Genomic DNA, 14,582 nt, shown 5'->3' with positions numbered 1-14,582 from the left:
TGCTTCCGGATGTGTGCGCTCCCTGAGAATCCCCCAGGGAGCGATGCATCAGCCGAGGGCAGAAGAGGAGAGGAAGCAGCGACAAGGGAGCGCTGGTAGGTCAGTTGGGTGTTTGTTTGTTTTTTATCTGCTGTGCAGGGGGGAGCGATCTATACGGGGGGGGGGAGGATAGAGGGGGGAGCCATCTATAAGGGGGGAATACGGGGGAGCCATCTATAGGGTGGGGATACAGGGGGGAGCCATCTATACGAGGGGGGGGGATACAGGGGGGAGCCATCTATAAGGGGGGAATACAGGGGGAGCCATCTATAGGGGGGGATACAGGGGGAGCCATCTATATGAGGGGGGGTGATACAGGGGGGAGCCATCTATAGGGGGGGATACAGGGGGAGCCATCTATACGAGGGGGGGATACAGGGGGGAGTCATCTATAAGGGGGGAATAGAGGGGGGAGCCATCTATACGAGGGGGGTACAGGGGGAGCCATCTATGGGGGGGGATACAGGGGGAGCCATCTATACGAGGGGGGGGGGGATACAGGGGGGAGCCATCTATAAGGGGGGAATACGGGGGAGCCATCTATAGGGGGGGATACAGGGGGGAGCCATCTATACGAGGGGAGTGGGATACAGGGGGGAGCCATCTATAGGGAGGGATACAGGGGGGAGCCATCTATACGAGGGGGTGGGATAAAGGGGGGAGCCATTTATAGGGGGGGATACAGGGGGGAGCCATCTATATGAGGGGTGGGATACAGGGGGAGCCATCTATAAGGGGGGAATAAGGGGGAGCCATCTATACGGGGGGATACAGGGGGGAGCCATCTATAGGGGGGATACGGGGGAGCCATCTATACAGGGGGGGATACATGGAGTCATCTATAAGGGGGGAATACGGGGGAGCCATCTATAGGGGGGATACATGGGGGAGCCATCTATACGGGGGGATACAGGGGGGAGCCATCTATAAGGGGGTAATACAGGGGGAGCCATCTATAAGGGGGTAATACAGAGGGGAGCCATCTATAAGGGGCCAATACAGATGTGCAGTGAGTATAGAGATGAGGATGGTGACATAGTGTGGAGCCTAATATGTTTGTCTGTCAGATTCTGTGGATTCGTGGCTCGGAGAAGTTTTCATAACGGCACAGGGCAAATGGAGAAGAAGATGAAAAGGGAAGAACTCCAATCAGAGAAGACGTCCCAGGTGAGTCACTTGATGTAGGTGGATGAGGTGGGTGACTGGATGAGGTGATAGTGATCTGTGTACAGTGGATTAGTCAGTAGCAGCGGTGGTGTTAGCCAGTATGCGGTGGTAATATTTGTTGCTTGTTATCTGGCATATATATAGAGAAGGGCAAAACAACATGTCTCATAGAGACAGAGGAGCAACAACATGACTATTATATTATATATGAACCATGTTGTTTCCCTGTATTCTGTATACAGGGAAACAACATGGTTCTCATATATAATAGTCATTTTGTTGCCCCTCTGTATAAATGAGACATGTTGTTTTGCCCCTCTCTATATATAAGCCATGTTGTTTCCCTGTATATTGTATTATACAGTATACATACAGGGAAACAACATGGTTCTCATATATAATAGTCATTTTGTTGCCCCTCTTTCTATATGAGACATGTTGTTTTGCCCTTATCTATATATAAGTATCTACATTCACCATATACTTATGCAAACCAGGGCCGTCTTACCCATTGGGCATGGTAGGCGGCTGCCCGGGGGCCCTTGCGTCCTAGGGGGCCCCTGCCCGCTGTCACAGCGGGCATTGGCCCCCTAGGACACAAGGGTCCCCGGGCAGCCGCCTACCATGCCCAATGGGTAAGACGGCCCTGCGCGCCCCCCCTTCTCTTGCGACCGCAAGCACTTTCTTGCTTGCGGTCGCAAGAGGAAATCCAGCCCCAGCTGATGCGTCGCTCCCTGGGGGATTCTCAGGGAGTGCACGCATCAGGAACCTCAGTGCTTCCGGATGTGTGCGCTCCCTGAGAATCCCCCAGGGAGCGATGCATCAGCCGAGGGCAGAAGAGGAGAGGAAGCAGCGACAAGGGAGCGCTGGTAGGTGAGTGGGTTTTTTTTTTTTTTTTTTTATCTGCTGTGCAGGGGGGAGCGATCTATACGGGGGGGGGGGATAGAGGGGGGAGCCATCTATAAGGGGGGAATACGGGGGAGCCATCTATAGGGGGGATACAGGGGGGAGCCATCTATACGAGGGGGGGGGGGGATACAGGGGGGAGCCATCTATAAGGGGGGAATACAGGGGGAGCCATCTATAGGGGGGGATACAGGGGGAGCCATCTATATGAGGGGGTGGGGTGATACAGGGGGAAGCCATCTATAGGGGGGGATACAGGGGGAGCCATCTATACGAGGGGGGGATACAGGGGGGAGTCATCTATAAGGGGGGAATAGAGGGGGGAGCCATCTATACGAGGGGGGTACAGGGGGAGCCATCTATGGGGGGGATACAGGGGGAGCCATCTATATGAGGGGGGGGGGTTACAGGGGGGAGCCATCTATAGGGAGGGATACAGGGGGGAGCCATCTATACGAGGGGGTGGGATAAAGGGGGGAGCCATTTATAGGGGGGGATACAGGGGGGAGCCATCTATACGAGGGGTGGGATACAGGGGGAGCCATCTATAAGGGGGGAATACGGGGGAGCCATCTATACAGGGGGATACAGGGGGGAGCCATCTATGGGGGGGATACGGGGGAGCCATCTATACAGGGGGGGATACATGGAGTCATCTATAAGGGGGGAATACGGGGGAGCCATCTATAGGGGGGATACATGGGGGAGCCATCTATACGGGGGGATACAGGGGGGAGCCATCTATAAGGGGGTAATACAGGGGGGAGCCATCTATAAGGGGGTAATACAGGGGGGAGCCATCTATAAGGGGGTAATACAGGGGGGAGCCATCTATAAGGGGCCAATACAGATGTGCAGTGAGTATAGAGATGAGGATGGTGACATAGTGTGGAGCCTAATATGTTTGTCTGTCAGATTCTGTGGATTCGTGGCTCGGAGAAGTTCTCATAACGGTACAGGGCAAATGGAGAAGAAGATGAAAAGGGAAGAACTCCAATCAGAGAAGACGTCCCAGGTGAGTCACTTGATGTAGGTGGATGAGGTGGGTGACTGGATGAGGTGATAGTGATCTGTGTACAGTGGATTAGTCAGTAGCAGCGGTGGTGTTAGTCAGTATGCGGTGGTAATATTTGTTGCTTGTTATCTGGCATATATATAGAGAAGGGCAAAACAACATGCCTCATATAGACAGAGGAGCAACAACATGACTATTATATTATATATGAACCATGTTGTTTCCCTGTATTCTGTATACAGGGAAACAACATGGTTCTCATATATAATAGTCATGTTGTTGCCCCTCTGTATAAATGAGACATGTTGTTTTGCCCCTCTCTATATATAAGCCATGTTGTTTCCCTGTATATTGTATTATACAGTATACATACAGGGAGACAACATGGTTCTCATATATAATAGTCATTTTGTTGCCCCTCTTTCTATATGAGACATGTTGTTTTGCCCTTCTCTATATATAAGTCATGTTGTTTCCCTGTACAGTGGTGCCTTGGATTACGAGCATAATTCGTTCCGGGACCGTGCTTGTAATCCAAATCCACTCTTATACCAAAGCAAATTTTCCCATAAGAAATCATTGAAATGTAGACAATTGGTTCCACACCCCAAAAATCATTTTATAATCATTATAGCAGCAGTGTGTATAGCTGAGTGTGAGTGCAAGCACATTATAGCAGCAGTGTGTATAGCTGAGTGTGAGTGCAAGCACATTATAGCAGTAGTGTGTATAGCTGAGTGTGAGTGCAAGCACATTATAGCAGGAATGGAGAGGAGGGGAAACACAAGGACTGATAGAGACTGCAGGGAGCATGAAGGAATGAGCAGGGCAGATGTGGACACAGTATAGCAGCACTCTCTGTCCGGGGAGAGAGGGGTTAAAGCTATAAAGAGATTACCCCCACAGTCCTGTCCCCTGATGCAAGCCCCAGCCTAAAGTGGATCTGCTATAAATTGGAAGGTGAGAGAGACTTCCTGGGTCAGAGTACTGTGCTGCAGACCCCGCTATGCAGGCCATGCCCCTCCCCCACTCACGCTCCCACCCAATACCAGGAGCTCTTAAACCAAAGCAATGCTCTTAAACCAAGGGACAATTTTGAAAAACTGTGAGCTATTCTTGCAAAACGCTCTTAAACCAAGTTACTCTTAAACCAAGGTACCACTGTATATTGTATTATACAGGTAAATAACATGGTTCTCATATATAATAGTCATGTTGTTGCCCCTCTGTATATATGAGACATGTTGCACTGGTGTGACAATAAACCCTGCAGACTGCTGTTGGAAGTGCTGTCTCCATTGCATTTTTTGGATACTTTGAAGCCAACCTGGTCTGGTTTGGTGAGGCACGCACGGTTATTTTTTGTTTTTGTGCTGCTGAGAGACTGTGTTGTGAATTAAAGTTTATGTTAACAATAATTAGTATTTTTTATTGTACGTAATTGAACTGGCTAGGGGCGGGGTTGCAAAGATGGGAGGTTTTGATGGCGGCGGCCACGGGGGGTGGGGCCCAATTCGCACCTCTGCCCAGGGGCCCATAATGCTGTTAAGACGGCCCTGATGCAAACCATGCATTATAGTAACAAAATAAACGTGACTCTGCATGACTGACTATGCTTGGAGCTCAATAAAGGGAAACTTGCCATGAAAAGGCTACATAATTGAAGAGGGAGCTGAGCAGACTATATCTTTATGGGGGAAGAGTCAGTATAACCTCTATTTACTGATTGAAATCTGTTTCTATGGTTTCTATGCTAAAGATTCAGGGATTTCAATCAACAAGTTATACTGAATTTTTCCCACAAAGATGGATATCAATCTGCTCAGTTCTTCCTCATGATGGCGATAGATTAAATAGCATTGTCCTGGTGACAGGCAGTGGCGTAGTGACCGCGGTCGCAGTGGTCACCGCCGCGACCGGGCTGCAACCAGATGGGGGCCCGCGAGGCCCCCCCTTGCCACCGCACTGCCCCCCTCCCATTTCCTCTTGTGAACGCAAGCAGGGTTTTGCTTGCAATCACAAGAGGAAGGTTGGGACGGGGCCCCGGCTGACGTGCGGCTCCCTGGCTCTGTCCTGTCCCGTCCCCTGGCAGCACACACCAGTGACCTCAGTGTGCGCCAGGGATGGTACATCCGGCGCAGGGAGCGTCTATAACAAGTGCCCGCTGTGCCAGAAGTAACATCCCCGACGCAAACTGAGCTCACGTGTGTGCTGCCGGGGACGGGACCGGACAGAGCCAGAGCCATTAGCCAGATCGGAGGACATGAGGAGAAAGACAGGGAGGTGAGTTTTTTTGTGTTGTTTTTTTTTTGCACAGACTGGGGGACATCTATAAGGGGGATACATGGGGAGCATCTATAAGAGGGATTCATGGGGGGGCATTTTAAGGGGGATACTTTGGGGCCATTTATAGGGGATACATTGAGGACCATCTATAAGGGGGATACATGGGGGTATCTATAAGGGGGAAATATGGGGGGCTATCTATAAGGGGGATACATGGGGGCATCTATAAGGGGGATATATGGGGGCCATCTATAAGGGGGATACATGGGGGCCATCTATAAGGGGGATATATTGGGGGCATCTATAAGGGGGATACAGGGGGGCATCTATAAGGGGGGATACATCAGGGGCCATCTATAAGGGGGATACATGGGGGCCATCTATAAGGGGGATACATGGGGACCATCTTTAAGGGGGATACATGAGGAACATCTATAAGGGGGATACATGGGGGGCATCTATAAGGGGGATACATGGGGGGAACTATAAGGGGGTAAAATGGGGGATAACACGGGGGGCATCTATAAGGGAGAACACGGGGGCATCTATAAGGGAAATAACATGGGGGCCATCTATCAGGGGGATAACATGCAGGGGGCATCAATAAAGGGGACTACACGAGGGGTGTATGCAATAGGGCATGTACTATAGTGGACCACACAGAGGGGGGTATATACTATAAGGGGGTCACATACAGTCAGCCTACTCACTAAACAAGGGTGTAAAGGGGCCAATACAGATGTGCAGTTAGTATAGTGATGAGGATGGTGCCAGAGTGAGGAGCCTAATATGTCTGTCTGGCAGATTCTGTGGATTCGTGGCTCGGAGAAGTTCCCATAATGGCCCAGGACAGAAGAAGAACTCCGATCAGAGAATACGCCCCTGTAAGTCACCTGATGTAACTGCACTGTGATGTATATGGTGTACAGAACCTGTGTCGAGCTGGGGCTACCTCTATATGACTGGATGAGTTGATAGTGATCTGTGTACAGTGGATTATTCAGTAGCAGCGGTGGTGTTACTCAGTATGTGGTGAGGTTAGTCAGTATCTGGTGGGGTTAGTCAGTATGTGGTGGTGTTAGTCAGTATGTGGCGGTGTTATTTGTTGCTTGTTATCTGGTACTGTGTTTTATTGGATTTAGTATACTGGATTTGGTCTGTAACAATATGGTGGTGATGGTAGTGGTCAGGGGCGTAACTAGAAATGGCTGGGCTCCATAGCAAACTTTTTATTTCCCCCCCCCCCTCCCCCCGACTGACCACTAAACGGTCAAGTGAAGTCATAACTACATAACTGCTAGCTCTGGTCAGAAGTGCTTGCAGTTAAAGGGACATTTGCAAAACCCAGGAGACCAGCAGGGCCACCCGGTGCTGCAAATGATGACAACTCAGGGGGCCCAGTGTATTGCAGGAGCAGGCCATGGGGCCCCCTGATGCGGCGGGCCCCATAGCAACCGCTATGGCTGCTATAGTGGTAGTTACGCCCCTCGTAGTGGTTGTAGTTTCGCGGTAATATTTTTCCCTTGTGTACTGGTATTATCGATAATATTGGTCTCAGTATACAGGGTCTAGTTAGTGACAGTATGGCAGTAATATGTATGGTGATATTTCCTATATACTGGTATTATTGGTAATATCAGTCTTATAATATAGTTGAGGAAGTGGAGGGGGGGGGGCCCAAGTTGACCTCTTGCACCAGGGCCCAGGAGACATTAGCTACGCCCCTGGTGACAGGCTCCCTTTAACACTACAATATTTCATAGGAATAGTCAATACTTTATATTTCCTTATGCAATATGCTTCACTCTGCACTAATTTACAGCTTACAATATTGCCATTCTCTTTCACCTCCCCTCATAGTCAACCGACTCAATTTAGAGGCATTAGGATTTGTTGGTTCTCGACATCTTATGTCCTTTGCCCTTTTATGTTTTTTATTATAGAATAAATTGTATCTCGTCTGGATGTTTGTCCAATATAGATTTTATTGCATGATGTAAGTGACCCATTTCCCTTTTTATTATAGCTGTGCAATTTTCACACAATAGGCACAGCTATGTCCCTATCTCTGACCAAACATTTCCTAGTACATTTTCCTTTTCTTTGACAGCTCATATGACCTTCTTTTCTATTTCCCCTTCCTGTATGTAAATCTAGTTTTATCTTTAGATAATCGTCCAAACTTCAGATATATTTTCAATCTCCAAAGTTTTCCGATGGTATTTGTTAAAGCTGCATGTCTCTGATATGTGGACATATACAAATACTGTATCGTTATGGTTACCCTATTCCTTTTCCTCAGTTCACTCTAGATCTCACCTCTTCAGCCGTACCCATGATCAGTTGACTTTGGATATATTTAAAGCTAATGCAGACATGTAGGATCTGTAACATGGAAAGTGAATATGAAACATGAATATGAAAAACAAAGGAAAAATGACTGGTCAATTTATTAAAAGTTTATTTGGCTCTAGAGAAATCATGTGTTCTGCTCAAAAGGTACCACATTCTTTGAGTGAATTGAGAGGAGAAGGGGCATGACAATAGGATAGCTTTTGTCCACATGTGACAGCCATGCTGCATTGGTTTCAAGTCACGAAATATTGGATATTGTTTAGAGAAGGACCTAGGTTTACATACAGTTACATACAGCTCGGAAGAATAAATGAATTTTTCTCCTGGCTGAGAGAAAGTGGGCGTGGCCTATCCCTCCCTGGCTGGGTCCCTCCATTCACTGAGCAGCACCCTAGCAGATGTATCACACACAGCGGGATCAGGTAGAGCCCAAGGATACAGTATCACACAGTAAGATTAGATACAGAGCCCCAGCAGATGGTATCACACACAGTGGGATCAGATAGAGCCCCAGCATACAATATCACACAGTAAGATTAGATACAGAGCTCCAACATACAGTATCACACAGTAAGATTAGATACAGAACCCCAGCAGATGGTATGACACACACAGTGGGATCAGATAGAGCCCCAACATACAGTATCACACAGTAAGATTAGATACAGAGCCCCAGCAGATGGTATCACACACAGTGGGATTAGATAGTCATCTGCTCTTATAACACTGTAGGATAATGTCAGCCATGGAGGTGGGGGCACCTGCTGCAGACATCTGATAGTGAATGTTATATGTACTATGGAAGGACTACAGCTGTGTTGTGCTGGGACTTGTAGTCCTCCCCTCAGTGACTCACCCACTCTCCCTCATGCAGTACATTGGAGTTGTGGCTGGCATGTCCCCCTGGTTGAAGCTCTGGGTGCTTGTCCCTCCATCCAGCTCTTCCCCTGCACTGCTCCTCACACACATCAGCTCTGCTAAGTCACCTCTGTGAGGGGAGGGGGGGAGAGAACTTCTAGGAGGTGGGGTGGGGGTTGTTTCTGTCTGTGTCAGGGCTATTATCCGATGCTCCTGTCAGAGTCCATACCTAGCTGCTACACAGGACGGATTTCCAGGAGCAGACACGGCTATGAGGGGACATTCAGCTTCATGTATTTAAAAAACTGTTCATTTTAGCCTATTAATGAATATTGCAAAAAATCTTATCATGGCCTAAGCTAACTAAAACTAAATGGTCAAAATATTTTATAGTTACACTTTAATATGCGCTAACTTAAAGAAAACATCAAGACCAGTTCAAGGATATGCTCACACGTTGTAAGAAACCGGCCGTTCCATGACCCGGCCGGGGAACGGAACGGCTGGTCTCTGAAAAGATCATCACTGCAGTACCGGACGGATGATCTTTCAGGCCGCAGTGTTCTGATGCGGGCACATCCACGCGCCCACATCAAAACACTCCACTGCACACTATGGAGCGTACGTGCGGATCCGCTCGCTCTATAGTGTGCACTGACAGGGTTTTCTGCGGCCGCTATTCACTGAATAGCAGCCACAGAAAAATGACTTGTCAGTTGTTTGCGGCGCCGCAAGAGATCCCGGCCAGAATGTATACTATGGGGGAAATTTATTAAAGGGTGTAAAATTAAGACTGGTGGAAAATGGCCACAGCAACCAATCACGGCTGCTCTTTTCTTTTACCAGAGCTGGAAGCTGAGCTGTGATTGGTTGCTGTGGTCAGTTTGCACCAGTCTAAATTTTACACCCTTCGATAAATCTCCCCCCCCCCCCCCCCTAGCACTTCCCCCAGTGCAAGAAGTCACCTAATATATTAATAAAGCAGGGGATTGATGGAAAACTGCACTGAATGAAACTGAGAAAACATAATTCTCCCTCAGTATCTCCTGCTTTAGGGGAACATAACCGCAGGTTAGCCTCTAACCTCCTTTTGGTTCTATTTTAACTGCTCCCACTTATGACGTGCTGGTACGGCACAATGCGCAGGGGCTCTATAACCTGCTTTTATATCTAGTGAGGTAGTCGCTGTTAATGGTGGGCCACAGCGATCATGCTGCCGTCTGCCATTAACCCCTTAAATGCTGAGATTATGCTGCCGTCTGCTAATAATTCCTCACATGCTGTTTTCGCAGCATTTAAGTGACAGGAGCGCAAACTGATCAGGACCCCCCGTTTCCCTGTCTGACGGAGGTCTCAAACCTACCTCAGCTTGGTGATCTTCTCATAGTCTACCTCGGACAGACTCTATGGGAAGCTTGCAGTTAGAACAAAATAACATAAATACATATGTATAGAATCTATTCATCATCCATCCCCCGTCCCTCCATCCATCCCTTCCTTAGCTGAACTTGATGGACTAAAATTAAGTGAATGATGTAAATGAAAAGGGAAAAAGTGCCAAGATTGCCAATTTTATTTTTTACACATCAGAAAAAAAATGAATAAGAAATATTAACAAAAACTATATTAATAAAAACTGACGCCCTGTAGGTGGGCCAGATGAAGCACTCATAATCTGGAATGCATGTGTCTTGCCCTGCCAAATTTTGAATAAAGCATCGTTTTAATTGATTGGTGAGTGCTGTGATTACATCTTCTTTGGTTGACCGCTATACTAATACTTGAAATCCAAAGACAACCAGAACTTCCTGCATTTAGGCTGCATTCACACATTGTGTTTCACACAGAACACAAGCAGAGTGTAAGGCATAACACAAGGACAAACAGCTTTTTAGAATCAGGTCATAATGTTTCTGAACTGAGGTGGATGATTTAGGAGGAAGAGAAAGGATAGAATAGGGAGATTGTTAGATCTAAATAAACCTATATGATTATGGATGCCTGAAGTGTTGACCTCTAGTGGTCATAATGAAAATTACAGCTTCTGTGTTCCTGAGAAATAGAATGAATAAGCTCCCACCATAGCTTGTCATGCAGGGTCACATTTACTGTAGCATGATTTATGGTGTATGTATGTACTTGTATATCTGCGTGGCAGCCAGTGTGACAATGAATGTATATTGATTTTTATTATGTCACATATATGAACTCAGCCATAAGTGGGACTCAAACACAACATTGCTGGAGAACATCCATTTATTTCTTGATAGTATTGCAGTGATTTTGCATTGCTTGTGTCTTTCATAAAGCTATTTAGGTAAACTGCATATAAAAGAAATGTTATCTCTCTGCTATATTGATGACGAATGATATAGCCTTAGATAAGTAAATGGTTCCATAGAACACTGCATACTACACATGACACGATATAAACATAAATGAATGAATAAAATAAATTAATCATTTTTTTTAACCCACTTGAGCTTGTACCATTTCCCTTCTGCCGCTATTCTGTAAAATGGACCAAAGTTAGCATTGTCTGCTGTTCAATGAATGTGGGCATGTTCCAATGTCTTTTGTTTTGTGGGTTTTTATTCCTCTGAGTAGATCGCAAATAATAAATACATCTAACAATACGGGACACTTACCATGCTCCCATCGTGTTAGCCTCTCTCCTCGCTGAAGTCGGACACTTTTTTCCCCATCATCTAACAAAGTGACATGAGCCATGTACTCCTGTTTTTTGGCACATAACTGGCTTTTCCGGTGGAGCTGGTTTTCTCTAATGTGAACACTTATCTCACGATTGAGCTCAAGTTGAATGAACTTTACTGTGGCATAAAACAAACTTATTTTATAACATAATGACAGCACTTGGCGGAAATTTGTATCCTGACCCGGTGATATTTGTCAGTGTGCCAAGCAAATGTCATCAGTGACATCTCCATAGTGTATAACTCTGCCTTATGGCCCAGGGCCAAAACCTCTTCCTTGTGTTCTCGCTGTACTATTGCATCAATGCAGGGTAAGCAATGCATTACTGTATAAGTGTTTTTTTTTTTTGTGAATGTTTCTATATATGAACTTGGTATCACTGCAGTTGTACTGACCTAGGAGATAGTCATCAATTTTCTACGTGATAGTGTGTGCTATTAGGGTAGTGCCTTTATAACACATTTAGAGAATCACAAGTAAAAGTTGTATGTGTTACATTTTTGATCAATGATTTAGTTTTTTAAAAAGTGCAAAGATGCTGTCAGTGCCGTCACTTGGACAATTCTGTTAACCTCTTAACTGACCGTAGGCATTATTCCCTAATTAGGCTATGTTCACACTACGTACGTTTCCGGCCGTAGCGCGCTCCGTGGATAAGCGGCCGGAGACTTACGTAGTTTGCGTACAATGGAAAGTATACAATGTACGGCTGCACAGTTCACACTACGTATGAACTTACGCCCGGATCGTACTCGGCGCCGTAAAAAATGAACCAGACCATTGTTTAAGGACGAAAATGCGGTAACTTACGTAGCATAACATGCGGTCCCGTACGTAGTGGTGATTTCTTCATTTTGCAAGCTTTTTGTGCCGATCCAAAAGGTTCTGTGGGGTGTCCGGGGCTAGGCGAAGATTTACAAGTAAAAGACCGCTGTCAGATCGCTACGTAGGGCGCTTGGGAAGCGTAAGTAGACTACGGGCGTAAGTTCGCGGTCCGTACGTAGCCGGCCGCAACTTGCGTAAATTCCTGGCCTGAGTTTAACACGTATATGTCCAGCCGCGAAAATATGCGGCCGGACATATACGTAGTGTGAACATATCCTTAAAGTGTACCTGTCGTTATATAAAAAAAAGAGACATGTCAAAAGTTTTGATTGGTCCGGGTCTGAATGCCTAGACTAGTATCGATTGGGAGATAGAGCGGGCAGAGGATGGCAGCTGCAATGTGTCCTCTCCCCACTCTGATTTAAAAAGAAGCCCATAGCAGCCCATTTTTAAATTCAGAGTGGAGAGTGGACATGCTGCCGCACATATTCTTGCGGCTCTATCTCCTGATCGGTACAGGTTTGAGGACCCAGACCGACTAAAACTTTTGACATGTTAAATTTTTTTAATAAAGACAGGTACACTTTAAGGACACAGAGGATTTTAACCTTGAGGACCAGGCCAATTTATTTTGACATTTTTCTTGTGCCACAATCTCTAGTTTTCATTTGTGCTATATTCCTGTAAATGTGATGTTTTGATCGCCCCCCCCCCATATCTAATGTAACAAGAATTTGCAAAAAGCTTTTTGTTAGTTTGTTTGCACTGTTCACTGTACAGTTACACAAGCTACAATACATGTTTTTGTGTTTTTAATATAAAATGGAAAAGGGGGGTGATCGAAACTTTTATTGGGGTAGGGGCTATGTCATCATTTAGACCATTTAAAAAAAAACTTAATTATATTAATTACATTGCTAACTGTTAAATAGCACTGCATAGCATTGTTCAGTATTATCTGCAATTTTAATATAGAACCTGCCCGTGGCAGTGTTTATTAAACATGTCAGAGCTGACTGCATGGAGGTAAAAGACCTCCGACAGGGAAAACAGTCAGGGCTCCTGCAGTCACACTGCAGAGGTTCCAATCAGACAGTGACAGGAGCGCAGCTCCAGACCTTCTGGCGTACTGGAACCTCATGGGTCCTTAAGCGACAGTCTCCCATGACGTACCGCTCCGGGATTAAAGCGATTATCTGGTTAGGTTAAAAACATCTTGAATAATCCCTCACCTAAAGAGTAAGAATTACATTTCATACATGTCATTACCTTATCAGTCTCTTTCCCCCAGTTTTGAGCCTGCTGCTCTTGCTGAAGACACATAAAACTGGGCGAGAGATTCTCACCCGTCTCCACCTCATTCCACCTCCCTTCCCAGATGACTTGTGTACACTGTGTCCCTGGTAGTCTGTTTTTGCACTTTCTGTTTTCTGTGAGTCTGGGAAGGTTAATCACAGTACGGTAACAAGTAACTTGACCTTAGATTACTTTCCCAGCTTCAGAGTGCAGAATCAGCTGGCAGAGACACTGTTTACGTAACCCATTTCGGAAGGCAGAGGGAGATGGAGATGTGGTGTCCCACCACAGGTCTTTCTAGTCTGGACACCTGTTGCAAAAGCCTTGCACTCTAAAGCAAAGTGGTGATGAAGTTGTGTATGAGTTTTACCACTAAATGTCACTATGTATAGTTTTATATGTGTTGCACAGCTGTAGTCACTATAGGGTTACTGTCGTGTTGTGTGATTCTGTGGACTAATGAGAGATGTTCTTTCCCTTCTACCTATCTCTATCCTCTTTCCTCAACATGCTCTCTTCTCCCCCATTCACAGGGACTTTTACACACCCTGTAGGAGGTAGTCACATGGGGAGAGAAAGTGTAGCGCCACTTTGGGGGTAGTTTCTCTCTGATTCTCTGAGGAGTAGCATACACAGATCAGGCATCCCTGTTGAACTTAGGCAGGGCCTGGTGCCCTGTCCGGAAAAGATCAGCTGTGATAGTACAGACACACATATAGAGAACGTAAAGACTTTCCTTTCTAAAGCTATTACTATAGACAAGATGCAGTGCTAAACAGCTAAAGTCAGAGAACACTCCAGCCCACACCGAGAACCTCCCTATACAGAGCAGGGCGGTATCCTAGGCAGAGGAACTGACCCAGATAGAGCAAAGCAGCCGTACCCACGGCGTATGTACTCTATCTTGCAGAACAGAGGAAACCGGGACATGCTCGGACACTTAGCTACACTCAGGTAACCAAGACTGGGGCTTGTGTCACCCTCGTAGGATGGGTAACCTGACACTAAGGAGCAGAAGGTGGTTATGGTGACATTCAGGTGGAAACAGGCACAAGTATTCTCTTCTTCTGCAGTATCTTCCAGTATTTCTTCTCACCAGTTATGGCAGAGCACATTACTA

At 46.4% G+C, this 14,582-nt stretch overlaps 1 protein-coding gene across 4 annotated transcripts in view; it reads right to left on the bottom strand.

Moving 5' to 3' along the window:
• SLC25A48 (solute carrier family 25 member 48) overlaps window positions 1–13,538 on the bottom strand; it is a 50,354-nt gene extending 36,816 nt beyond the window's left edge. For 2 of the 4 annotated variants that reach the window (XM_069969669.1, XM_069969676.1), the window contains exon 1: window positions 13,436–13,538. The gene's annotated coding sequence lies outside the window, so the exon portion shown is untranslated. Of the gene's footprint in view, window positions 1–11,274; window positions 11,380–13,435 lie in introns of those variants that run through there. The other 2 variants (XM_069969662.1, XM_069969654.1) reach the window with 1 other exon arrangement.
• Between the last annotated feature and the right edge of the window lie 1,044 nt (window positions 13,539–14,582).

Source organism: Dendropsophus ebraccatus, chromosome 1, assembly GCF_027789765.1.
Source record: "Dendropsophus ebraccatus isolate aDenEbr1 chromosome 1, aDenEbr1.pat, whole genome shotgun sequence".
NCBI classification, from domain to species: domain Eukaryota; kingdom Metazoa; phylum Chordata; class Amphibia; order Anura; family Hylidae; genus Dendropsophus; species Dendropsophus ebraccatus.
Note: the sequence above shows the minus strand (reverse complement) of the source record. Positions and strands in the feature narration are given on the sequence as shown.